The sequence below is a fragment of the Eleutherodactylus coqui genome, chromosome 12 (genome assembly GCF_035609145.1).
Source record: "Eleutherodactylus coqui strain aEleCoq1 chromosome 12, aEleCoq1.hap1, whole genome shotgun sequence".
In the NCBI taxonomy this organism is placed as follows: domain Eukaryota; kingdom Metazoa; phylum Chordata; class Amphibia; order Anura; family Eleutherodactylidae; genus Eleutherodactylus; species Eleutherodactylus coqui.
Window position 1 is genome coordinate 122,185,047 of NC_089848.1, and position 26,086 is coordinate 122,211,132.

Genomic DNA, 26,086 nt, shown 5'->3' on the forward strand with positions numbered 1-26,086 from the left:
GATGTGATTGAAACCTCCAGGTTCCCGGCTACCTTAAAGGGGTGGTCTCGCGAAACCAAGTGGGGTTATACACTTCCGTATGGCCATATTAATGCACTTTGTAATGTACATTGTGCATTAAATATGAGCCATACAGAAGTTATTCCACTTACCTGCTCCGTTGCTAGCGTCCTCGTCTCCATGGTTCCGTCTAAATTCGCTGGCAGCTTGCTTTTTTAGACGCGCTTGCGCAGTCCGGTCTTCTCCATTCAGCACGAGCCGCTTCAGTGTGCTCCCCGCTACAGCTCTTCTGCGCATGCGCAGACGAGCTGTCACTGCTCGGGAGCGCGCTGGAGCGGCCATTCTGCACCATCCTCTGTTAGAGGAAGGTGCAGAAACTGGAGCTGCCCAGCGGAGAAGCCCAGCCCAGCCCAGCAGCCCCGAGAAGCCTCCCAGGTAAGTGATGGGTCGGGGGGGGCTGCCGCTGCGCCGGGCTGCGCCGGGGGGGGGCTGCCGCTGCGCCGGGGGGGGCTGCCGCTGCGCCGGGCTGCGCCGGGGGGGCTGTCGCTGTGATGGGGGGGCTGTCGCTGTGATGGGGGGGCTGTCGCTAGGCCGGGGGGGCTGTCGCTGCGATGGGGGGGGCTGTCGCTAGGCCGGGGGGGCTGTCGCTGCGATGGGGGAACTAGCGCTAGGCCGGGGGGGCTGTCGCTAGGCCGGGGGGGCTGTCGCTGCGCCGGGGGAACTAGCGCTAGGCCGGGGGGGCTGTCGCTGCGACGGGGGGGGGCTGCCGCTAGGCCGGGGGGGCTGTCGCTGCGCCGGGGGAACTAGCGCTGGGCTCTGCAACCTAGCGCTGGGCTCCGGGGCCTTCACCTGGGCTGAGGGTCTAGCGCTGGGGAGCCGGGGGCTAGCGCCGGTTACCTGCTGTCTGGTCGGCGGCTGCGGGGCGTCTGGTCGGCGGCTGCGATGCGTCCGGTTGCCATGGAGACACAGCTGGCGGCGTCTCGGGAGCGCGCACGTCGGGCTGCAGCGAGCGACTGGGAAAGAGCCGGCGGCCATCTTGAGGAAACTTTTATAACTTGCTGAAACGCTGGAACGGTAAGTACGAACCAGCTAGAAATGTCATTTACAGGGGGGCTTAGTAATGTGTGTTTAATGGGGGGGACTGGGCAAAAAAAAAAATTAACTGCTTCCTCGAGACATCTCCTTTAAGTAACCAGTAGCAAGGAGATAATTAAATGTCCCTGCCTCCCCAGCTTCTGCACTTATGCCCCCCATTATGCTGATGGGCGCATGCGCCGAAGTTGGGGAAAGCTCTGCAGATAAACATCCCATCGGGGCCTAGCGTATTTGTGCACAAATCCACGCTTCCGCGAAAGTGCCAAAACACGGGTGAATGCAGGTCCATGCCCATTGCCTTAAATGGGGCCACTGCTGCTGCTGGCAGCCCCGTTGAAAGCAATAGGCTGCCAGTGACCACCGCAATGATTTTCAGGGAAGGGTTTTAAATATAAGTCCTTCCCTGAAAATCACTGCATTGGTTGCTTGCATCCCATTGCATGCACGCATGTCCTATACCTTGCAGGTATACACATTTGCAAGTCTTGAAACACGGACATATAAACGCAGCATAGGGAACCAATGGTTCTAATAGACACATGGCTATGTGCGCACGATTGTACACATATAAACACGCTCCTCTAAATGAGCCCTTGGGAAGTGACCTCTTATTACTGCCTTATGGGCATCACATACTGATGTGATTGAAACCTCCAGGTTCCCGGCTACCTTTAGTAACCAGTAGCAAGGAGATAATTAAATGTCCCTGCCTCCCCAGCTTCTGCACTTATGCCCCCCATTATGCTGATGGGCGCATGCGCCGAAGTTGGGGAAAGCTCTGCAGATAAACATCCCATCGGGGCCTAGCGTATTTGTGCACAAATCCACGCTTCCGCGAAAGTGCCAAAACACGGGTGAATGCAGGTCCATGCCCATTGCCTTAAATGGGGCCACTGCTGCTGCTGGCAGCCCCGTTGAAAGCAATAGGCTGCCAGTGACCACCGCAATGATTTTCAGGGAAGGGTTTTAAATATAAGTCCTTCCCTGAAAATCACTGCATTGGTTGCTTGCATCCCATTGCATGCACGCATGTCCTATACCTTGCAGGTATACACATTTGCAAGTCTTGAAACACGGACATATAAACGCAGCATAGGGAACCAATGGTTCTAATAGACACATGGCTATGTGCGCACGATTGTACACATATAAACACGCTCATCTAAATAAGCCCTTGGGAAGTGGCCTCTTGTTACTGCCTTATGGGCATCACATACTGATGTGATTGAATTTTCCAGGTTCCCAGCTACCTTTAGTAAGCAGTAGCAAGGAGATAATTAAATTTCCCGGCCTCCCCAGCTTCTGCACTTATGCCCCCCATTATGCTGATGGGCGCATGCGCCGAAGTTGTGGAAAGCTCTGCAGATAAACATCCCATCGGGGATAACGTATGTGTGCACAAATCCACGCTTCCGCGAAAGTGCCAAAGTATAGGTGAATGCAGGTCCATGCCCATTGCCTTAAATGGGGCCACTGCTGCTGCTAGCAGCCTCATTGAAAGCAATTGGCTGCCGGTGACCCCTGCAATGATTTTCAGGGAAGGGCTTTTAAATATAAGCCCTTCCCTGAAAAATCACTGCATTGGTTGCTTGCATCCCATTGCGTGCACGCATGTCCTATGTTTTGCAGGTATGCACATTTGCACATTTTAAAACACGGGCATATCAATGCAGCATAGGGAACTAATGGTTCTAATAGACACATGACTATGTGCGCACGATTGTACACATATAAACACGCTCATCTAAATGAGCCCTTGGGAAGTGACTTCTTATTACTGCCTTATGGGCATCACATACTGATTATTTAGCCTAAAATATTCTGTGAGAGTGTTTTGAACATGGTGTAAAAATTTAATGCAATTGAGGACAAAATTATTAATCCTTCAAAGGGAAAAAGGAATGAAATTGTACTTTTCTTTGATTCTGATGGATACCGGGGCATGGTCTGACCAGGATATCAAAGCAATATTTTAATAGCTCACCTTTTGTAGGATCCATCTATCTACAAGAAAAAAGTCAATATGGGAGTATACCTTGCGTAGATTAGAATAAAAAATCTTTCTCATTGGCATGCTGGATTCTCCACACATTATACAGCCCCTCCTTGAAAATCATATCTTGGCTATTTTAAGGCTTTTCAAATGGCCCAGAGACATTTTTATCCAGGACCAAGTTTGGGGGCAAAGACACTGCAAATAGAAGCCATTAAAGGCCATTAAAGCCACCGCAAATAATAGCAACCCCTTGTCGGTCATTATTGAAATCCTCTAATGTTTTATGAAGAAAAGTAGATTGTTTGACATTTGGGGAATATAGGGACATTATAGTGTATGGAGAACCATTGATTACATATAACATTATTTGGTAGGTGGCGCTTTCTGTTTAGATAACCAAAGACATCATTGTGGCGGAGGCAAATCAATGCAGGTGATCCTCTTGAACAAGGAGATGGTGAATGAGACACAGTCATAGAGGTAACTTGTATGCTATAGGGGAGCAGCTTGAGGAGGCTCAAATCATATAGATGGTGGAGTAAAATACAAACAAGGAAAAAAGGAAAAAATCCTCAGCGCTCTATTTGTTCTATAGGTCTGTAATAACGGCAAAGAGGTAAGTAAATAGCGTGACTTACTTCACGGAGACGCCTCTGCTCAGACGCCCCCCTATCCCGGCAAGCGTATTAAATGAAACTTGGCATCGGCAGCAGCAGTAAAGTTCCACGGTTTATTAGACAGTATGACGAGTTTCGGCCATGCAACAATTGGCCTTCATCAAGTACAAAAGGGTAATAGAAACATACAACATTTATATATACAAGTATTAAAATTGTTAAAAGTACCTCCCGGTGTAGTATGAGTAGTTACTTCTGGGTCTCGCAAGTCACGTGACGCTGGCCCACATGATCTAGCCACATGGTGACGCGGCTTTCACATGATGTCTTATAGGGCATAATTGCATTAATAGAAATTACATATACACGTGATTATGCCGTGTGCTGATGTAATTTAATGTAATCATGTGATCGGGCCGTGTCCTAACCCAGGTGATTTCCAAAATTCCTTGGGAGAGTAACATATTAACCATGTATATAGATATAGTGAGTAAATCAATTATAGGAGATCTACTCAGTATAGTGGTGATCTAAATGATTTCATGGAATATAGATCATATAAAAAGTTTAATGTCTATGTTAATTCCAATTATTTGGGGTATTTTATGGAATCAATGAGTAGTTGATAATAACCTCTATAAAGAGTTAATAAAATATTTGTAAAAATAGAATAAAATATCCTGTTGATTAAAGATTAAAAATTAAGGGTGTAATGACTGTTGTTTGATTCTACCCTAAAACAGATTTGGTTCTAAGCTAAAACTTAAATTTTCTCTAAGGTCTCATTGAGGCCGTGAGGAATTAAAGTATTAAAATGAAATATTTCTTTTGCTTTTAATTTTGAAAATTCGCCGGCGGGTATTTGTTCAATTGGAGGGATTTTTAGAAGAACTGGATTTGAGTTGTGGTGGGTAAAAAAAAAATGTTTAGATACATTATGTTTAGAGATGAGCGAACGTACTCGTCTGAGCTTGATACTCGTTCGAGTATTAGCGTGTTCGAGATGCTCGTTACTCGAGACGAGTACCACGCGATGTTCGAGTTACTTTCACTTTCATCTCTGAGACGTTAGCGCGCTTTTCTGGCCAATAGAAAGACAGGGAAGGCATTACAACTTCCCCCTGTGACGTTCAAGCCCTATACCACCCCCCTGCAGTGAGTGGCTGGCGAGATTAGGTGTCACCTGAGTATATAAATCGGCCCCTCCCGCGGCTCGCCACAGATGCATTCTGACATAGTTCAGGGAAAGTGCTGTCTTGCTGGAGTTGCTATAGGGAGAGTGTTAGGAGTTATTTTAGGCTTCAAGAACCCCAACGGTCCTTCTTAGGGCCACATCTAACCGTGTGTAGTAGTCTGGAGGCTGCTTTTTGCAGTGTTGCACTTTTTTTTTTGTATATCGGCAGTGCAGAGCATTGCGTCCTGCAGTAGTTTTACATTGTCCAGGGCCTGTAGTGGTGAGGCAGGGACAGAATACATATTTAGTGTATATAGGCAGTGGGCCTTTCCAAAAACATTTGGGAAAAAAAATCTATTTGGGCTGCCTGTGACCGTCCTCAGTGTACTGGGTCTCTGCTGGGGGTAGTTGTCCTAATTCATACGCAGCCAGCTTAGTGTTACAGCAGGCTTGCGCAAAATTCTTTCCTGGCTCTGTGTTGCCTGTTACATCACCGCTGTATTCCTGTCCACAGTGAAACAGTCTGCAGTAATTTTACATAGTGCAGGGCCAGTAGTGGTGAGGCAGGGACAGAAGACATATTTAGTGTATATAGGCAGTGGGCCTTTCCAAAAACATTTGGGAAAAAAAATCTATTTGGGCTGCCTGTGACTGTCCTTAGTGTACTGGGTCTCTGCTGGGGGTAGTTGTCCTAATTCATACGCAGCCAGCTAAGTGTTACAGCAGGCTTGCGCAAAATTATTTCCTGGCTCTGCTGTACGTTCCGTAAGCAAAGTCAGCCTCCATCCACAGGCCAATAAGCGGCACATTTAATTATAGCGTTCGGTTTCTGCACTACTGGTAATACAGCATGCTGAGGGGTAGGGGTAGGCCGAGAGGACTTGGATGCGGGCGAGGACGCGGAGGCCCAACTCAGGGTGTGGGCACAGGCCGAGCCAGTGCGGTGGCCAGGGGTAGAGGCAGGGCCAGACCGAATAATCCACCAATTGTTTCCCAAAGCGCCCCCTCGCGCCATGCCACCCTGCAGAGGCCAAGGTGCTCTAAGGTCTGGCAGTTTTTCACAGAGACGCCTGACGACCGACGAACAGTGGTGTGCAACCTTTGTCGCGCCAAGATCAGCTGGGGAGCCACCACCACCAGCATGCGCAGGCATATGATGGCCAAGCACCCCACAAGGTGGGACGAAGGCCGTTCACCGCCTCTGGTTTGCACCACTGCCTCTCCCCCTGTGCCCCAACCTACCACTGAGATCCAACCCCCCTCTGAGGACACAGGCATGAGTGCCTACCGGCCTGCACCCACATCCTCACCTCCGCTGTCCTCGGCCCCATCCAGCAATGTCTCTCAGCGCAGCGTCCAGATGTCGCTAGCGCAACTGTTTGAGCGCAAGCGCAAGTACGCCGCCACGCACCCGCACGCTCAAGCGTTAAACGTGCACATAGCCAAATTGATCAGCCTGGAGTTGCTGCTGTATAGGCTTTTGGAAATGGACGCTTTCAAAAGCATGATGGCGGCGGCGGCCCCGCGCTACTCGGTTCCCAGTCGCCACTACTTTTCCCGATGTGCCGTCCCAGCCCTGCACGACCACGTCTCCCGCAACATTGTACGCGCCCTCACCAACGCGGTTACTGCCAAGGTCCACTTAAGAACGGACACGTGGACAAGCACAGGCGGGCAGGGCCACTATATCTCCCTGACGGCACATTGGGTGAATTTAGTGGGGGCTGGGACAGAGTCAGAGCCTGGGACCGCTCACGTCCTACCCACCCCCAGAATTGCGGGCCCCAGTTCGGTGCTGGTATCTGCGGCGGTGTATGCTTCCTCCACTAAACCACCCTCCTCCTCCTCCTTCAACGCAACCTCTGTCTCGCAATCAAGATGTGTCAGCAGCAGCACGTCGCCAGCAGTCGGTGTCGCGCGGCATGGTAGCACAGCGGTGGGCAAGCGTCAGCAGGCCGTTCTGAAACTACTCAGTTTAGAAGAGAAGAGGCACACTGCCCACGAACTGCTGCAGGGTCTGACAGAGCAGACCGACCGCTGGCTTGTGCCGCTGAGCCTCCAACCAGGCATGGTCGTGTGTGACAACAGCCGTAACCTGGTGGCGGCCCTGCAGCTCGGCAGCCTCACGCACGTGCTATGCCTAGCCCACGTCTTTAATTTGGTGGTTCAGCGCTTTCTGAAAAGCTACCCACGCTTGTCAGACCTGCTTGGAAAGGTGCGCCGGCTCTGCGCCCCTTTCCGCAAGTCCCATACGGACGCTGCCACCCTGCGCACCCTGCAACATCGGTTTCATCTGCCAGTGCACCGACTGCTGTGCGACGTGCCCACACGGTGGAACTCTACGCTCCACATGTTGGCCAGGCTCTATGAGCAGCGTAGAGCTATAGTGGAATACCAACTCCAACATGGGCGTCGCAGTGGGAGTCAGCCTCCTCAATTATTTTCAGAAGAGTGGGCCTGGTTGGCAGACATCTGCCAGGTCCTTGGAAACTTTGAGGAGTCTACCCAGATGGTGAGCGGCGATGCTGCAATCATTAGCGTCACCATTCCTCTGCTATGCCTCTTGAGAAGTTCCCTGCAAAGCATAAAGGCAGACGCTTTGCGCTCGGAAACAGAGGCGGGGGAAGACAGTATGTCGCTGGATAGTCAGAGCACCCTCCTGTCTATATCTCAGCGCGTTGAGGAGGAGGAGCATGAGGAGGATGAGGAGGAGGGGGAAGAGACAGCTTGGCCCAATGCTGAGGGTACCCATGCTGCTTGCCTGTCATCCTTTCAGTGTGTATGGCCTGAGGAGGAGGAGGATCCTGAAAGTGATCTTCCTAGTGCGGACAGCCATGTGTTGCGTACAGGTACCCTGGCACACATGGCTGACTTCATGTTAGGATGCCTTTCTCGTGACCCTTGCGTTACACGCATTCTGGCCATTACGGATTACTGGGTGTACACACTGCTCGACCCACGGTATAAGGAGAACCTTTCCACTCTCTTACCCGAAGAGGAAAGGGGTTCGAGAGTGATGCTATACCACAGGACCCTGGTGGACAAACTGATTGTAAAATTCCCATCCGACAGCGCTAGTGGCCGAAGGCGCAGTTCCGAGGGCCAGGTAGCAGGGGAGGCGCAGAGATCAGGCAGCATGTACAGCACAGGCAGGGGAACACTCTTTAAGGCCTTTGACAGCTTTCTGGCTCCCCAGCAAGACTGTGTCACCGCTTCCCAGTCAAGGCTGAGTTGGCGGGAGCACTGTAAAAGGATGGTGAGGGAGTACGTAGCCGATCGCACGACCGTCCTCGGTGACGCCTCTGCCACCTACAACTACTGGGTGTCGAAGCTGGACACGTGGCCTGAACTCTCGCTGTATGCCCTGGAGGTGCTTGCTTGTCCTGCGGCTAGCATCTTGTCAGAGAGGGTGTTTAGTGCGGCTGGGGGAATCATCACAGATAAGCATACCCACCTGTCAACCGACAGTGCCGACAGACTTACACTCATCAAGATGAACAAAGCCTGGATTTCACCAGACTTCTCTTCTCCACCAGTGGACAGCAGCGATTACTAAACAATACGTAGGCTGCACCCGCGGATGGAAGCATTGTTCTCTATCACCATCAAAAACGGGGACCTTTTAGCTTCATCAATCTGTGTATAATATTCCTCCTCCTCCTGCTCCTCCTCCTGAAACCTGACGTAATCACGCCGAACGGGCAATTTTTCTTAGGCCCACAAGGCTCACTCATATAATTTTTGTAAACAATTTTTATACGTTTCAATGCTCATTAAAGTGTTGAAACTTTCACCTGAACTAATTTTTATTTTAACTGGGCTGCCTCCAGGCCTAGTTACAATTTAAGCCACATTAACCAAAGCGATTAATGGGTTTCACCTGCCCTCTTGGTTGGGTATGGGCAATTTTTCTGATGTACATTAGTACTGTTGGTACACCAATTTTTTGGGGCCCTTGCCTACAGTGTAATCCAATTAATTTTTTGCCCACCTGCATTAAAGCTGACATTACATCAGCTGTGCTGGGCACTGCAATGGGATATATTTATGTACCGCCGGTGGATTCCAGGGAGCCACCCATGCTGCCGGTCCACAGGGAGTTGTAACTGCATGTGTCTACTTCTAAAGAACCCCAGTCTGACTGGGGCATGCAGTGTGGGCCAAAGCCCACCTGAATTTAATCAGACGTTACCTCAGCTGTGATGGGCACTGCAATGGGATATATTTATGTACCGCCGGTGGGTTCCAGTGAGCCACCCCTGCTGTGGGTGCACACGGAATTCCCATTGCGGAGTTGTACCTGCCTGTGACTATTTATAAAAAACCGCGGTCTGACTGCGGCATGCAGACACCTTGACAGAATGAATAGTGTGTGGCACATAGGTTCCCCATTGCTATGCCCACGTGTGCAGCTCCTGATGGCGGTGGCACAGGATTATATTTCTCATTGCTTCTGTACAGCATTGTGGGCTATCGCCCCGCCCCTTTTAAAGAGGGTCGCTGCCTAGCCGTGCCAACCCTCTGCAGTGTGTGCCTGCGGTTCCTCCTCATGGCAGACGCACTTATAAATAGACATGAGGGTGGTGTGGCATGAGGGCAGCTGAAGGCTGCGCAGGGACACTTTGGTGTGTGCGCTGTGGACACTGCGTCGTGCGGGGGGGGGGGGGGGTTGGCAGCATGTAATCCAGGAGAAGTGGTAGCGGAGTGTCATGCAGGCAGTGATTGTGCTTTGTTGGAGGTAGTGTGGTGCTTAGCTAAGGTATGCATTGCTAATGAGGGCTTTTCAGAAGTAAAAGTTGTTGGGAGGGGGGGGCACTCTTGCCGGTATTGTGGCTTAATAGTGGGACCTGGGAACTTGAGATGCAGCCCAACATGTAGCCCCTCGCCTGCCCTATCTGTTGCTGTGTCGCTTCCATCACTTTCTTGAATTGCCCAGATTTTCACAAATGGAAACCTTAGCGAGCATCGGCGATATACAAAAATGCTCGGGTCGCCCATTGACTTCAATGGGGTTTGTTACTCGAAACGAACCCTCGAGCATCGTGATAATTTCATCCCGAGTAACGAGCACCCGAGCATTTTGGTTCCTGCTCATCTCTAATTATGTTTCAAATAACTGTTTTTAATGTTAAATCTATGTTGGTTCACCTGACTCCGCAAGGTATTCACTGTACGTCCAATGTATCGCAGTTTGCAAGGGCATTCGATAAGGTATATCACATAATCAGATCCACAGTTTAAATATTGTTTAATTTGAAATGGGGAGTTACCATTTTGGGATTCTATATCCTTCCTTTTATGGCAAATAATTGGACAGCATTTATAATTAAGTCTGCCGCATTTATAAACACCTGAGAGTGGTGGGAAGTGGGTTAATTTAACTGTCCTGGACTTAGACTTAAATTGGTTGGGACGGGAAGGAGCTAAAATATTGCCTAATGTACGGCTTTTTCTAAATAATGTTTTAGGTTGAGAAGACAGTTCTGATGACAACAGGGGGTCCGACATCAGGATATGCCAATGCTGTTTGATGATGTCCTTTAATTCCTTTTGGTTGGAGTTCTAACGGGTGATGAAGTTACAATTGTATTTCTGTGGTAAAAAATTATCTATAGGGTGATGCATTTTTGGAGTTAGGAGATTAGTATTCCTCCCTCCCTGTTTAGCTTTATTATAGAAACTTGAAAATAGCATCTCTGGATATTTCTTATCCCTAAACCTTTGTGATAAAATGTTGGATTGTTTGTTGTATTCTGCAATTGTAGAACAGTTACGCCTAATGCGTTTGAATTGACCAAAAAGGGACATTCAGTTTCCACTGTTTAGCATGATTGCTACGAAAATCAAGGAAACTATTGGCATCTACCGCTTTAAAGTGGGTTTTCGTTTGTATAGTGCCAGCATCAATATAGATGTTTAGATCCAAGAATGTAATTTGAGTTTGACTGTAAGAACCTGTGAATTCCAGGTTCCATGAATTACAGTTCATTTGAGAAATGAAGTTGATAACCTCTTCTACAGTCCCATCCCATATAAGGATAATGTCGTCAATAAATCTTTTGTAAAAGTGAATATGTGGATCGGACAATTTCTCCTCAAAGGCCCCCCATGTACAAATTAGCATAGCATGGGGAGCATTTCGTGCCCATAGCGGTCCCTCGTGTTTGGATATAGAATTGATTGTTAATATATAGTAACTAGCTTACCCGTCGTGCGTTGCTGCGAAGACAGACAGACATACATTCATTCATTTTTATATATCTAGATAACAACCAATCACAGCGCAGCTTTCATGTTACCTCAGTGGTATAATATATAACAGCCAATCACAGCGCAGCTTTCATGTTACCTCAGCAGTATAAAATATAACAACCAATCACAGCGCAGCTTTCATGTTACCTCAGCAGCAGTAAGAGAAATAACAACCAATCACAGCGCAACTTTTATTCTGCCTCAGCAATATAAAAAATAGCAACCAATCACAGCGCAGCTTTCATGTTACCTCTGCGGTATTATATATAGCAACCAATCACAGCGCAGCTTTCATGTTACCTCAGTGGTATAATATATAACAACGAATCGCAGCGCAGCTTTCATGCAACCTCAGTAGTATAAGAAGTAGCCAGCAATCACAGCACAGCTTTCATGTTACCTCAGCAGTATAAGAAATAGCAACCAATCACAGCACAGCTTTCCTTTTACCTCAGCATTCTCAATATCCAGCAATTGTCTTGCGAAACGTTCGGCGGATGCATCATTTTGTAGTTGAACACGCTTGCTCGTAATGCCTTTTGGTTTCGTGCTTGAGATGGAAATCAAACGATCTTTCTCTGGGGGGCATAACTGTCGACGATGCTCGCACGTGTGCCACCTATCGTAGGATAGATGTACTATGCCTATAATCTTCCCAGGAGTGCACGCAACAACTTCCCAAAGTATCATGGCAATTGGATGAATGGTGTAGTAATGCATAAAGGACAGACAGACAGACAGACATTCATTTATATATATCAGGAAGTGAGAGAATTAGATTCCGTACGTAAAATTTGGACGCTAATTGTTTTGTGCTTAGAATTGAATAATCGAGTTGGGACCCATTAGCTTTTCCTATTTATGGCATAATCAATGCCCGTGCCAAATTTCAAGTTTCTATGTGAGAAAATTACATTCCGTACGTAAAATTTGGACGCTAATTCTTTTGCGCATAGAATTGAAGAATGGAGTTGGGACCCATTAGCGTTTCCTACTTATGACATATTCAATGCCCGTGCCAAATTTCATGTTTCTATGTGAGAAAATTACATTCCGTACGTAAAATTTGGACGCTAATTCTTTGGCGTATAGAATTGAATAATCGAGTTGGGACCCATTAGCTTTTCCTATTTATGACATATTCAATGCCCGTGCCAAATTTCAAGTTTCTATGTGAGAAAATTACATTCCGTACGTAAAATTTGGACGCTAATTCTTTTGCGCATAGAATTGAATAATCGAGTTGGGACCCATTAGCTTTTCCTATTTATGACATAATTAATGCTCGTGCCAAGTTTCAAGTTTCTATGGCATTGGGAAGCGAGAAAATTAGATTCCGTACGTAAAATTTGGACGCTAATTCTTTGGCGCTTACAATTGAATAATCGAGTTGGGGCCCATTAATTTTTCCTATTTATGACATAATCAATGCTTGTGCCAAATTTCAAGTTTCTATGACATTGGGAAGCGAGAAAACTAGATTCCGTACGTAAAATTTGGACGCTAATTCTTTGGCGCATAGAATTGAATAATCGAGCTGGGACCCATTAGCTTTTCCTATTTATGGCATAATCAATGCTCCTGCCAAATTTCATGTTTCTACAACATCGAGAAATGAGAGAATTAGTGGCAATGATGGAAATCGAACGATCTATGTGGGGGGGTCGTAACTGTCGACGACGCACGCATGCGCGCCATTTATCGTAGCATAAATGTACTATGCCTATAATCTTCCCAGGAGTGTACTCAACAACTTCCCAAAGTTTCATGGCGATCGGATGAATGGTGTAGTAGCGCATAAAGGACAAACAGACACGCAGACACACAGACAGACACGCACACATTCAATTTTATATATATAGACTAGCGTACCCGTCGCGCGTTGCTGCGAAGACAGACATACATACATACTTCGTTTTTATATATCTAGATGACGGCAGCAGCGACCACTGAGGTTTTGTAGGCCGCTGCTTCCCCCTTGCAGGCTGAATAAAATAGCCGTTGTGTGGAACATCCAATTTATCCGGCTGCTGTGGCTTCTTGGGAAGATAGCCTAGTACATGTTTGCCCACTTCCAACTCCAATGGAGACTGACTGTAAATGGCTGGCGTGCTCTAGTATTTATGGTTTCAAGCTGTACGTGTCATTGCATACAGTCTATCTATCTGTCTGTCTGTCTGTCTAATTGCATACAGTCTCTGTCTGTCTATCTATCTGTCTGTCTAATTGCATACAGTCTGTCTGTCTGTCTGTCTATCTGTCTGTCTGTCTATCTGTCTGTCTAATTACATACAGTCTGTCTGTCTATCTGTCTGTCTGTCTGTCTGTCTGTCTAATTGCATACAGTCTGTCTGTCTGTCTGTCTAATTGCATACAGTCTGTCTGTCTATCTGTCTGTCTGTCTGTCTAATTGCATACAGTCTGTCTGTCTGTCTATCTGTCTGTCTGTCTAATTGCATACAGTCTGTCTGTCTGTCTGTCTAATTGCATAAAGTCTGTCTGTTTATCTGTCTGTCTGTCTATCTGTCTGTCTGTCTGTCTGTCTAATTGCATACAGTCTGTCTGTCTGTCTATCTGTCTGTCTAATTGCATACAGTCTGTCTGTCTAATTGCATACAGTCTGTCTGTCTCTGTCTGTCTAATTGCATACAGTCTGTCTGTCTGTCTGTCTGTCTGTCTAATTGCATACAGTCTGTCTGTCTATGACATCAGGAAATGAGAGAATTAGATTTTGTAGGCCGCTGCTTCCCCCTTGCGGGCTGAATAAAATAGCCGTTGGGTGGAACATACAATTTATCCGGCTGCTGTGGCTTCTTAGGAAGATATCCTAGTACTTGTTTACCCACTTCCAACTCCAATGGTAATTGGCTGGCGTGCTCTAGTGGTTCCAAGCTGTACATGTCATAATAGAGCCTTAATGACATCACAATGCAGCTTTATAGAACATGTTGGGGCATGTTCAAGGGCGTCCGATGTTGATGACATCAGTGATGACATCACAATAGCAGGTGGCTTACTTATTCGATCTACGTGGGGGGGGGGCGTAACTTTCGACGACGCTCGCGCGCCATTTATCGTAGGATATTTGTACTATCCCTATAATCTTCCCAGGAGTGTACTTAACAACTTCCCAAAGTTTCATGGCGATCGGATGAATGGTGTAGTAGCGCATAAAGGACAAACAGACACGCACGCACGCACGCAGACACGCACGCAGACAGACATACATTCAATTTTATATATATAGACTAGCGTACCCGTCGCGCGTTGCTGCGAAGACAGACATACATACATACTTCGTTTTTATATATCTAGATGACGGCAGCAGCGACCACTGAGGTTTTGTAGGCCGCTGCTTCCCCCTTGCAGGCTGAATAAAATAGCCGTTGTGTGGAACATCCAATTTATCCGGCTGCTGTGGCTTCTTGGGAAGATAGCCTAGTACATGTTTGCCCACTTCCAACTCCAATGGAGACTGACTGTAAATGGCTGGCGTGCTCTAGTATTTATGGTTTCAAGCTGTACGTGTCATTGCATACAGTCTATCTATCTGTCTATCTATCTGTCTGTCTGTCTGTCTGTCTAATTGCATACAGTCTCTGTCTGTCTATCTATCTGTCTGTCTGTCTATCTGTCTGTCTAATTGCATACAGTCTGTCTGTCTGTCTGTCTATCTGTCTGTCTGTCTATCTGTCTGTCTAATTGCATACAGTCTGTCTGTCTGTCTATCTGTCTGTCTGTCTATCTGTCTAATTGCATACAGTCTGTCTGTCTGTCTAATTGCATACAGTCTGTCTGTCTATCTGTCTGTCTGTCTGTCTAATTGCATACAGTCTGTCTGTCTGTCTATCTGTCTGTCTGTCTAATTGCATACAGTCTGTCTGTCTGTCTGTCTAATTGCATAAAGTCTGTCTGTTTATCTGTCTGTCTGTCTATCTGTCTGTCTGTCTGTCTAATTGCATACAGTCTGTCTGTCTGTCTATCTGTCTGTCTGTCTAATTGCATACAGTCTGTCTGTCTGTCTGTCTAATTGCATAAAGTCTGTCTGTTTATCTGTCTGTCTGTCTATCTGTCTGTCTGTCTGTCTAATTGCATACAGTCTGTCTGTCTGTCTATCTGTCTGTCTAATTGCATACAGTCTGTCTGTCTAATTGCATACAGTCTGTCTGTCTCTGTCTGTCTAATTGCATACAGTCTGTCTGTCTGTCTGTCTGTCTGTCTAATTGCATACAGTCTGTCTGTCTATGACATCAGGAAATGAGAGAATTAGATTTTGTAGGCCGCTGCTTCCCCCTTGCGGGCTGAATAAAATAGCCGTTGGGTGGAACATACAATTTATCCGGCTGCTGTGGCTTCTTAGGAAGATATCCTAGTACTTGTTTACCCACTTCCAACTCCAATGGTAATTGGCTGGCGTGCTCTAGTGGTTCCAAGCTGTACGTGTCATAATAGAGCCTTAATGACATCACAATGCAGCTTTATAGAACATGTTGGGGCATGTTCAAGGCCGTCCGATGTTGATGACATCAGTGATGACATCACAATAGCAGGTGGCTTACTTATTCGATCTACGTGGGGGGGGGGGCGTAACTGTCGACGACGCTCGCGCGCCATTTATCGTAGGATATTTGTACTATACCTATAATCTTCCCAGGAGTGTACTTAACAACTTCCCAAAGTTTCATGGCGATCGGATGAATGGTGTAGTAGCGCATAAAGGACAAACAGACACGCACGCAGACACGCAGACACGCACGCACGCAGACAGACATACATTCAATTTTATATATATAGACTAGCGTACCCGTCGCGCGTTGCTGCGAAGACAGACATACATACATACTTCGTTTTTATATATCTAGATGACGGCAGCAGCGACCACTGAGGTTTTGTAGGCCGCTGCTTCCCCCTTCCAGGCTGAATAAAATAGCCGTTGTGTGAGAATCGCTGGGGGGGGAGACATTCTTACTGCTGGGAGAATTGCTGGGGGGGGGGGGGAGACATTCTTACCGCTGGGAGAATTGCTGGGGGGGGGGATGGGAGACATTCTGAGTGCTGGGATAATCGCTGGGGGGGGAGCGGAGGCATGACTGCTGGGAGAATTGTTGGGGGTAGGGGGGCATGGGGACTGCCAAGAAAATCTCTGTGGGGGAAGGGGGCATGATGACTGCCAGGAGAACCGCTGGGGGGGAGCCATTATGACTGCTGGAGGAACCACTTGGGGGGAGGGGGGCATTATTATTGCTGGCGGACAGCTGGGGGTGGCATTGTGACTGCTGGTGGACCACTGGGGGGGGGGGGGGTATTATGACTGCTGGGGGAACCGCTGGGGGGGGGAGCGGGCATTATTACTGCTGGGGGACCGCTGGGGTATGTCACTCTTATTACTAATGGGGGGAGTGTCACTATTATTACTGCTGTGGGATGTCACTATTATCGCTGGGGTGAAGGTGTCACTATTACCGCTGGGGTCTTACGATGGGCAATAGTCCAATACCACAACCAACTGCCCAGAGCACCTCAATGGCCCCTGTCACAGAAGCAACGATGCATTCCTTGCTAACGGACCTTAAAAAGGTTCTGCTATTAAAAAAAATTAAATTCGATACTTCTCTATTCCTCCCCCGGCAGTCCTCTTACTGCATCTTCTCCTCACTGATATTCTCCTGTCTCTTCCAGTCCACTGGGTCTCCTCACCCACCAGTCCAAATCTTCTATTTCCTGTAATGTAGTGTCTATTTGCTACATTCTGCTTCCTGCTGTGGCTTCTTAGGAAGATATCCTAGTACTTGTTTACCCACTTCCAACTCCAATGGTAATTGGCTGGCGTGCTCTAGTGGTTCCAAGCTGTACGTGTCATAATAGAGCCTTAATGACATCACAATGCAGCTTTATAGAACATGTTGGGGCATGTTCAAGGGCGTCCGATGTTGATGACATCAGTGATGACATCACAATAGCAGGTGGCTTACTTATTCGATCTACGTGGGGGGGGGGCGTAACTTTCGACGACGCTCGCGCGCCATTTATCGTAGGATATTTGTACTATGCCTATAATCTTCCCAGGAGTGTACTTAACAACTTCCCAAAGTTTCATGGCGATCGGATGAATGGTGTAGTAGCGCATAAAGGACAAACAGACACGCACGCACGCACGCAGACACGCACGCAGACAGACATACATTCAATTTTATATATATAGATTGTTGTGGAGAATGAAATGAATGCTGTCCAAAATGAATACTTTTTGTCGGATGGGGGGTCAGATGATCTTTATCTAAGAAGTGTTCAATTGCCTTGAGGCCCTAAGTATGTGGAGTATAGGGCACTGACATCCAGGGTGACCCAAACTTAAGAGTTTTTCCATGTTATGTTTTCTAATAATTGTAAAACGTGTGTGGTGTCTTTCAAGTAGACTGGTAATTGAACTACCAGCCTTTGGAGCTGTTTATCGATGTATTGTGATAGGTTGCTGGTAAGGGAATTTATCCCTGCAATAATTGGTCTACCGTGGGGCTGTGTTGTGGATTTGTGAATTTTAGGTAGGAAATAAAAATAAGCTGTTTCTGGGTGTTTAGGATATAGGAAAGATTTCTCATCTTTAGAAATAAAATCATCATCTTTTGCCTTCCTAAAAGGATGGGGGGGGGGCGCCTGTATAAACTAGTCCTTTAACATTTAAAGAACAAATTTTAAATACTATGTGTAAAATGATCACGTTTTTTTTTTTCAAATTGGCGCCCAGAATTAGACTCCTCCAACGTCCCTTCACATGCCTTTAATATAAGCATGACGACTGATATTGATATGCTATGAGTAATTAGCGACGCATTGATCCAGTAACTTAACTAAACATACCGTAGTAAAACAAAAATCGGTAAACATGTTTCTTGGTATTAGTTCAGGTTCTAAGTGAACCCAAAAGGGTATTTTGGGCACGTTTTTGCCACTCACTTGAGGTGGGGGTGAACAACAAAGGCAGACAACAAAAATAAATGGAACTCTCCTGTTACGGCCGCACAGGACATGCTGGACAAGCACTTGCAGATGTGCACAATAAATGCTCACAGTGCAGCGGCCAAAACAAACTGACAAATAATAAATAGGCAGTCTTTCCCTGACTACAAAACGAGCGAGGAAGAGGGCCCTGCCTACCACGGCAGACTAATCGCGTTGATAGATGCGGGCCTGCACTCGTTCCTGGGGCCTAAGTAACCCAACTTGGCCAAACTGATAAAGGACAAAACACAACAAAACACAGCACTTAGCTTTAGTAGAATAAGCCGCAGCACATTGAGCCGTCCGGAGTAAGGCGCAATGGTGACCATGGTGACCATGGGAGCTACTGACTGCCAGCTCAGAGAGAGAGAGCAAATGACAATACATAGCACCTTAACTCAGTATCAGTAAATACCCAGCTAATTACCCACAGATGTGACTACATTACATCACACCTACTGAGCTAGAAGGTGCAGAACCAAATATAAAGCCCGCGCCGGACTACATTAATCCGGCAGCGATCTCAGAACTGCTGCAATACTCGCACCAGACTTCGTTAATCCAGCCGCAGCACACTTGAGCAGCTCTTTTAGGCCTCTTCCAGGGCTCTTGGTTTTGGCTAGCTGATAAATATAGGTTTGCTTCTGGGTACTTTGTTCCATGAATGGTTGATTGAAGAAGGTCTCTTCGTTGATGAGCGAGGTGAATTCTCTTGAGGAAGCCTTAAAGATCATTTGACAAAAATGTCATCCATCTCTTTGGGTGAAGAAATTCTGTGAGTGATTCCATTTTTGAAAATGAGCAACTTTACTGGAAGGCCCCATTTAGGGGGACCTTTTCCTCTCTCAGTATCTTGGTGTATCTTGCAAACTCCCTCCTTCTTGCTACAGTTGCTGGAGACAGGTCAGAAAACAAGAAATCCATTGAAAGCGATTTGGAAGGTTTGCAGTTTTAACGAATGACTTAAGGAGTGCTTCTTTATAGCAGTAAAAATGTAGTCTGGCTAATGCATCCCTTGATGTTCCTGGAGGTAAATGTTTGAGCTTTGGGATTCTATGAGCTCTGTCTATTAACCCCTTAGTGATGGCCCCATTGGCTTTTTACATTCTGGCTCTCTGGGCTTTAATCCGCAGCAACGTAAAAATATGTATCCTTCGATGATTAAAGCCCTATGGGATGAGGATGTGACAGCTCCATGCTGTTGGATCCCAGAGGTAGCCGACAACATGGAGATATCATGTGGAGCTGTGGGAAGCCCCCATCCCCCTGGCTTGGATGCATGAGAGGAGGTGAAAATACTCAACCACATCCTCCACAATGTCCCACAGCGATATAGTCCTTCTAGGACCTTACGTCGCCTTCTACGCATGTGCGCCCGATGGAAATGTTGGGCAAGTGCACAGAGGGGTGAGAAAAATAGGGAAGGAACTATCTTCCCATTTTTGTTTTTTATTCAAACTTGCGCATTCACCCATGTGAAGTAGCCCTAGGGCTCTTTCACATGAGTGTGTGCTCGTGCGTACATAGGAGTGCACAAAATCGTTGTACCCACATACATGCACAAACACGCGTAAGTGCAGCTCCGTGCAGCATTGCGTTTAATGAGGCTACCCTTCCCTGAAAATTATCCCTAGCAGGTGTAAAAAAATTAAAAAAAGAATAAATACGCACCTCCCTGCTGCTGCCGGAGCTCAGGCACATCTAGCCACTTGGGTCCTGCACTGTAACGAAATTCTTTCACCAGGCGGGGATTTAAAATCCCCGCCTGCTAAAAGGCTGCATCTGATTGGCTGAGCACTCAACCAATCACAGGCAGCGCTCAGCCGTTCATTGAATGACAGCTGAGCGCTGCCTGTGATTGGTCACAGCGCTCAGCCACTCACAGGCAGTGCTCGGCTATTCATTAGATTTAATTCTGCTGAAAGAACTTCATTAAAGTGCCAGGGACCAAGCGGCTAGACGCGCCTGAGCCCTAGCAGCAGTGGAAAGGTGAGTATACATTTTTTTTTATTGTTTACTACAGCTAGAAATGATTTTCAGGGAAGGGCTTATATTTAAAGCCCTTCCCTGAAAATCACTGCAGGGGTTGTTGCCATACCATTGCTATCAATGGGGCCGCCGGCAGCAGTGGCAGCCCCATTGAGAACAATGGCAGAACATCAGGATCCTATGCCACAGCTGTGACAGGGAATTCTTTACTCCCCACGGGGAGTCCCTTTATCATTGAACACTGTAACAGTGCTGTCACAGTGTTCAGTGACAAGAGGGTTTCCCGCGGGGAATATTGACAAGCACCACGGACCTATGGTACACGCTTGTGCTATGTTTTGCAGGTGCGTGTGTTTGCACGCCTGTAAAACACAGACATGTAAACACACCATAGGGAACCAATGGTTCTAATAGATGTGTGGTTTTGTGCGCACGTATGTACGCATGTAAACCCGCTCGCCTGAATGAGCCCTAATGCACGCGTGAAAAAAATGTATGTCTGAGTGGCAGAATATTAAATGATAGGCTTTTAGGACTGCGTATTATGCAAGTAAAAAGTACACGTAAAATGCACAGGCCCCATAATCCCCTGTAAGTGAGCCCTGGTCAGCAAGATGCTGTGTTCGCATCTAATATACACATTACACAACATTTGGCTATTTTACGGGAGGTTATAGCAGAAAATAATTTTAAACCATTTAGAAAAAAAAATATCTAATGCAAATTGTACTTGGTTTTCCAACAGTTTTACTCTAAAGAACATTATGATAAACGGACCTGGCGAGAAGCAAGAGACTTTTGCAGAACTATAGGAGGTGACTTAGCCAGTATCACCAACAGGAACGAACAAACGATTGTGAGAACAATGATAAGGTGAGCGGCGATCCTGCGCTTGTTAGTATGTTTAGTAAATATGCTTGCTAAAATTAATTTTTTACGTGGAACATGTGGTCCTATCTGTGGACAGTGCGTTATACAGCAGTGACACTCAATGCCTGGACCACCCAGTCACACTCTACTACAGGCTCCATATTTCCTGAAGTCAATGAAAGAAGTCCGCAGACGGGCCGCGGGAAAAGTAGGTGTTAAAAAAAAAATGTGTACTGCGCATGTCTGATGGCGAGCCACATGGAGCGTCCGCAGTACAGAGAGGCCGGAAAAATACAGCTTCACCAGGATGCCCGCGAAGAAAACCACCTGCACACACAGGTACACAGGGTCACCCGCCGTGGTCAGGGACGCATTCCGTGTGGGATTCTGCAGGCGGAGTACAGACCTGCCCTGTGCATGAGGCCGTAGCTGCCTGTAACCCAGCTTTCCCATAGATGCTCCAGATGACAAGTAACAGTTACCTCAAAAACCTTTGCAGCGTCCCGTAGGGTGACCCCGGGCACATGGCATACGCTGAAGAGCTGGGAGGGCAAGATACTGGCCTGTCACAGTGGCACTTACTAATCTCCCATGCTCAACTACTTCTATAAAATATTTAATGTCCCACCAAGGGGATAAAATTCATTACAAGAAAAAGAATAGCAGCTGTTCAATGGGCAGAGAGGGCTCTCACCCATTTACCCAGCTGTCAGTACAAAGAAAGCAATGCGTTTCTGCGCCTCAAGCTTTACAAATCATATCCACTGTCACACATATATATATATATATATATATCTATAGTGCACACAAATACATTACCTATCAGCTGCCTCCTCCGATTTGGGGCCTGACTGGGTGTTCGCCACCGGAGTAGGTGGCGCCAGAAAATGACATCAAACGCAGCTGCCCAGTGGGACGGTGCATTCCACAACTCTGTGTGGTGAATAACATAATGAGTGCAGTGCTGCATGGAACGCAACGTGCGCTCTACGGACCGCGCATGCACAATGGGAGGCCGCAAGAATCCCACAGCGCTGTGTGACACGCAACGTGCGCTCCACAACCTGTGCATGTGCAATAGAGAACCATAAGGGTAATAAAGCACAGTTTGAAAAACTGTGTGTGGAGCGCCACCTGTGCTACAATTAATTGCGCCTGCGTATTGTGCTGCGGTTCCTATTGATATTTGACTCCTTTACAATATAGTCGTAAGGGTCCCAAAAAGGAGTTTTCATAAATGAATAAAAGAACAATGCCTCTTCAAATTCTTTCTAAAAGGAACAAATATATATATATATATATATATATATATATATATATATATATATATATATATATCTACAAACCACATTTCATAGATCCTTATGGCTTAAACTAATTCAATTGACACATATATATATATATATATATACTGTATATAACTAATATTGTAAAACCACATAGTAAAAACAGAAAGTAGGTGAAAACTGTATAAAAGGAAGTAATCTGTATATATAGAAGATCATCGTACAGAAACACATAGTAATACCATCTCAGATACAAAATATACATACACCAAACTCATATACCATAAATGATTAACATTTCTCTAGAGCCTCATTCAATCTGTTTGGTGCTAATGTGTTAAGCCTAAAAGTCCAATACATCTCTTTCGTTTTCAATTTTTTAAAAGAGTTGGATTCTGCTACTTCGAGTGGAGTGACACTAAGTTGATCAGAGTCCTTCTCATGGGAATGCAGAAAGTGTCGGGACACACTGTGTTTATGGAAAACATTTTTTATATTTGACCTATGTTTATTGAGCTGCACTCAACATATTCATCGTGCAGCCCACATATCCTAGGCCACATGGGTACCGAGCTGTATGTCATATGGTGTCACATCTTTATGGTTTTCTGATCTTTGTCTAGTCTAATCTCAGTTTTCCCATGGGTTATTTGTGCGCAACACTTGCATCTCCTCGGATTACACCTATAAACACCCACTGGTAAATTACCCATCCTTATCCTAAGGCAGGATGATGCCATAATGTTTTTCCATGTTTTGGTTCGACAAAAGACCAACTTTGGTGTAGTAGTGATTTTAGGTAGCAGAAGGGGGTCTTCAGTGAGTATCCCCCAATATTTTTCCAGGATCTTTCTAACATCGCTATGTTGTGTACTGTAGTGTGTTATAAAGACGGTCTTCAGATCATTTACACTGGTATGTGCATTTCTCTGTATCCTACTATTTTTGCTTTTATTTTTAGTATCATACACAAGTGCTCTTTGATACGCTGATTGTATTCATGCTGACGGATAGCCTTTTCCCTAAATCTATCCTTAAGGATATTAGCTTGTTCTTTAAAAACATCAATAGAGCAGCAATTCTGCCTAATTCTCACAAACTGACTGAATGGTATATTTAGTTTCCATTTTTTCTCCTGCAAGCTACGAAAGTCTTAACTGTTGGCATCTACTGCATTAAAATGTGTTTTTGTATGTATTTCCCCCTAGTTGCAATAGAGCTCCAAATCTAAAAATGTAACTTGGGTAGTGTTGATCTCCCCTGTAAATTCTAAATTATGGTAGTTTCTATTAAGTTTTAGAATATGTTGATCCAATTCTTGGCCTCAAACGCTCCTACGTATAGGTTTGCATAACATGGGGCAAAGTTGGTCCCCATGGCCGTACCTTGGGTTTGTAAAGAAAATTGACCCTCAAAATTAAAATAATTGTTATTTAAAATGAACGCAATAGCTTCCAAGATGAAATATTTCTGCTGAACTGGCATTAACAGATCGTCTCTCCGATATTGGCTTATAGCATCCACACCCAATGTGTGTGGAATATTCGAATATAGCAATGCAACATCCAGGGTTCACCGCAGAAAATCATCTTCCCACTCTAGTCCCTCTAATAAAGACAATAGATGGCTAGTGTCTTTAAAATAGGACGGCAACATAACAACATATTTTTGTAGAATTTGTCAACTTACATAAACGTACGTGATAAAGGACTTGTGATACCACCTACCCTGGAAACAATGGGTCTATCCGGTGGATGGAAGAGGTCCTTGTGCACATTGGGTAGATGGTAGACATACGGTATCTCGGGGTTGTTTACACAAATAAAGTCTCTTTCTGTTTTCAAGAGATAGTTTCTTTCATACGTATTATTAACTAGTGTATGTAGCTTGGTCATAATTTCCTTAGTGAGGTTATTATCCAGTTTTTCATAAAAGCTGGGATCTTCTAAGATCCTCCACGCCTGATTCATATATTGGCTCCTATGTAGTAGCACAATGCCGCCCCCCCCTATCAGCTTTCCTTATAACCAAATCATCATTTTTTTGTAAGTACTTATACAGTCACTTGTTGATCCTGTGTCAGATTGGAAATTCCTGACCCTATATTCATATTGCATAACCTGGCAAAATCGTGTAACAAATTGTCATAAAAAGTTGCCACATGATTCCCTTTACTTTCAATGGGGTAGTAGTTACTTTTTAACCTGAGGCCTGTTAGGATAGACTTAAAGGAGATGTCTCGAGGAAGCAGCGAATTTTTTTTTTTGCCCAGTCCCCCTAATTAAACATACATTACTAATTACCCCTGTAAATGACTTTCCTAGCTGGTTTCTACTTACCGTTCCAGCGTTTCAGCAACTTATAAAACTTTTTCCCAAGATGGCCGCCAGCTCTTTTCGCATCGCTTGCTGTAGCCCGACGTGCGCGCTCCCGAGACGCTACCAGCTGTGTCTCCATGGCAACCAGACGCCCCGCAGCCGCCGACCGGACCCCTGGAGTGAACACGGCCGACCTGTCACCCACCGCCAGGCAGAAGGTAACCGGCGCAGCCCCCCCCCATCACAGCGGCAGCCCCCCCGGCCCAGCGACAGCCCCCCTCCGGCCCAGCGCTAGTTCCCCCGGCGCAGCGACAGCCCCCCCCGGCCCAGCGCTAGTTCCCCCGGCCTAGCGACAGCCCCCCCCCCCCGACCCAGCGACAGCCCCCTCCGGCCCAGCGCTAGTTCCCCCGGCGCAGCGACAGCCCCCCCCCCATCGCAGCGGCAGCCCCCCCCCCCCGGCGCAGCCTGGCGCAGCGGCAGCCCCCCCAGCCCATCACTTACCAGGACAGCTGGGCGGCTTCTCCGGACAGCTCGGCAGCTCTGCACCTTCCTCTAACAGAGGAAGGTACAGAATGGCCGCTCCAGCGCGCTCCCGAGCAGTGACAGCTCGTCTGCGCATGCGCAGAAGAGCTGTAGCGGGGAGCACACTGAAGCGGCTCGTGCTGAAAGGAGAAGACCGGACTGCGCAAGCGCGTCTAAAAAAGCAAGCTGCCAGCGAATTTAGACGGAACCATGGAGACGAGGACGCTAGCAACGGAACAGGTAAGTGGAATAACTTCTGTATGGCTCATATTTAATGCACGATGTATATTACAAAGTGCATTAATAAGGCCATACGGAAGTGTATAACCCCACTTGGTTTCGCGAGACCACCCCTTTAATAGAGGGACAAAATGATAAACCCTTTGATAAAAGTACCGCCTCCTTCCTCAACAATAAATGGCAAGAGACATTAAAAATGCCATATGGTTGGCTTCTTCAAGACTCAAAACTTCATTTTGGGACTTATTGGGATTTTTTTAGATTATTACCGGGAAGGGGGGGGGGGGGGGTAATAATCTAACCGGGGGTATACCCCCCCCCCTTTTTGCAGCTTCTTCTTTTGATGACCTTTTGTGGAACGTTGATTGCGTTTAGACTGGAACCCAAAATAGGTTGATCCTGGATCGTTCCCTTGCAGAGTGTTTATCTCTTTTTCTTGTTTTGGTGGGTCGATGGTAGTTTTAGATTTTGGGTCAAGGAATGTGGTTTTGTCTGAGTGGAGGAACAGGACTTCTGAGCTGAGGTTGTCATAGTTATAGGTTCTAGTTGATGCACATGGGCCATGTTTAATCTGGAATCTACAGGGGGATGGTCCTAGGGTTCCAGTTCTAAAAAAAGATGGTGGAGAGTTGGCCATAGGGGACGTAAGGAGTATGGTTTCAACTGGATGACTAGTCAGAATGTGTGGAGAACATTTCGGTCTATGATCTTCTACTTTTTATAGACAC

General features: G+C 46.5%; 1 pseudogene; it reads left to right on the forward strand.

Annotated features, from left to right (window-relative positions):
• Positions 1–26,086, forward strand: part of LOC136586586 (macrophage mannose receptor 1-like) — a 208,211-nt pseudogene that overhangs the window by 55,572 nt on the left and 126,553 nt on the right.